The following is a 2,095-nucleotide window of genomic DNA, read 5'->3' on the forward strand; positions in this document are numbered from 1 at the left end:
TTGCTTATTCAATCTCATTGCTTGTTACAGGTCTATTCAGGCTTTCCATGTCCTCCTAAATCAATCTTGGTAGATTATATGTGTTCAGGAATTTGTCCATCTCATCCAGGTTTTCTTGTTTGTTGGCATATAGTCACTTATAGTAACCTCTAATGATATTTTATATTTCTATTATGTCTGTTGTAATATTGCCTGTTTCATTGCAGATTTGACTTACCTGCTTCCTTCCCTCTTTTTAATTAGTCTAGCTAATGGTTTGTAAATCTTGTTTATCTTTTTAAAGAACCAGCTTTTGGCTTTCATTTATTTTCTGTATAGTTTGTTTATTTTCTATTTCATTTATTTCTATTGGAAACTTTTTATTTCTTTTCTCCTATAATTTTTAATATTTGTTGTTGTTGTTTTTCCAATTCCCTGAGGCATGATGTTAGGTTGTTCTTTTGCCACCTTTACACCTTTTTCTTATGTGCACAAATTGCTATAAACTTCCCTCTTATGACTGCTTTTTCAGTGTCCCATAGATTATGGACACTCATGCACTCATTATTATTTATTTCCATGAATCTTTTGATTTCAGTCTTAATCTCTTTGGTACTCATGAATTCATTCAGAAGCAGGTTATTTAATTTCCATGTATTTGTGTATTTTTGAGTTTTTTCCTGAAATTAATATCAAGTTTAATTCCATCATGGTGAGCGAAGATGCAGGATATAGTTTCTATTCCTTTGAATCTATAAAGGCTGGTTTTGTGCCCTATCATGTGGTTAATCTTTGAGAAGGTACCATGCAGGGCTGAGAAAAACATTTATTTTGTGGTTTTTGGGTGGAAAGTTCTATAGATGTCTGTCAAGTCCATCTGATTTATGGTATCATTTAGGTCCTGTATCTCTTTGCTTATTTTTTGTCTCATTGATCTGTCCAAAGGAGATAATTGGGTGTAGAGATCTCCAACAATTAATTTGGTACAGTCTATCTCTCCTTTTAGATTCAGCAGTCTTTCCTTTACATATTTGGGTGCTCCTGAGTTGGATGCATAGTTAATTATAAATGTTATATCTTCTTGATGAATTAGCCCTTTTACTACTATAAAATGCCCTTCTTTGTCTCTTCTTACAGTTTTTGTCTTAAAGCCTATTTTGTCTGAGATCAGTATAGTGATTCCTGCTTTTTTCTGGTTTCCATTTGCATGGAATACCTTTTCCAGCTCTTCCCTTTTACTCTATGTATGTTTTTATTTCTTTTTCTTTTCTTTTCTTTCTTTCTTTCTTTTTTTTTTTTCCTGGCTAGAAGTTTATTCAACACAAAATATTCTCCTCCAGCTTTACTGAGGTGGCTGGCCATGTCCACGACCAAATCCGCCTCTAAACTGGAACTTGGTGACTGACCCAGCCCCAGCCTCAGCTTGTTGTCTGCACCAGGGGGCACAGCACTCCGTCTGTAGGTGTCTCTGTCAGCTTCTCCTCTTGTGAGTCTTGCAGGTCACTCACCCTCCAGACCTTTGGGTGGGAGCCTGCTGGTCATAGGACGGCTTGAGTACAGGGTGACAGGCACGATCTCAGGGGGCACGTGAAGGTAATTGTACAGATACTGGATACCCTCATTGGTAAGGTACCAGTAGAAATGTCTCCAGGCAAACTGCTTCTTCATGTAGCCTTGAGACTTAGGAGACTGCTTGGCCTTCATGACATGAAGGTTGGGCACATTCTTGTCAGCCAGCTCTGGATGCTTGGGGATATAGATGTCCACCATCACTCCCTCCTTAAAAAGGAGTTAGTAAAGAGCAATCCGGTTCTTCTTGGGCATCAACATCGCAGTGGCTGCTGGGTCCGGTGGAGACTGGAAAGGAGTCTATGTATGTTTTTATCCGTGAGATGGGTTTCTTGTAGACAGCAGATGGAGGGGTTCTGATTTTTTATTCATTCAGCCGCTCTGTCTCTTGGTAGAAGAATTTAATCCATTAATATTCAACGTTATTATTGATATTTCCAGACTTTTCCCTACCATTAAGTTGGCCATGTTTATGGTTAGTTTTTGTTCTCTTATTTCTGTCTGTCTTTAGTTTTCTTGGTATAGTGCTCTTTTCAGAATTTCTTGA

At 37.8% G+C, this 2,095-nt stretch overlaps 1 pseudogene; it reads right to left on the reverse strand.

The window, feature by feature from the left end:
- Positions 1 to 1,321: 1,321 nt before the first annotated feature.
- Positions 1,322 to 1,809, reverse strand: LOC102474577 (40S ribosomal protein S10 pseudogene; annotated as a pseudogene).
- Positions 1,810 to 2,095: the final 286 nt, after the last annotated feature.

Source organism: Tupaia chinensis, unplaced genomic scaffold (assembly GCF_000334495.1).
Source record: "Tupaia chinensis unplaced genomic scaffold, TupChi_1.0 Scaffold000037_20, whole genome shotgun sequence".
In the NCBI taxonomy this organism is placed as follows: Eukaryota; Metazoa; Chordata; class Mammalia; order Scandentia; family Tupaiidae; genus Tupaia; species Tupaia belangeri.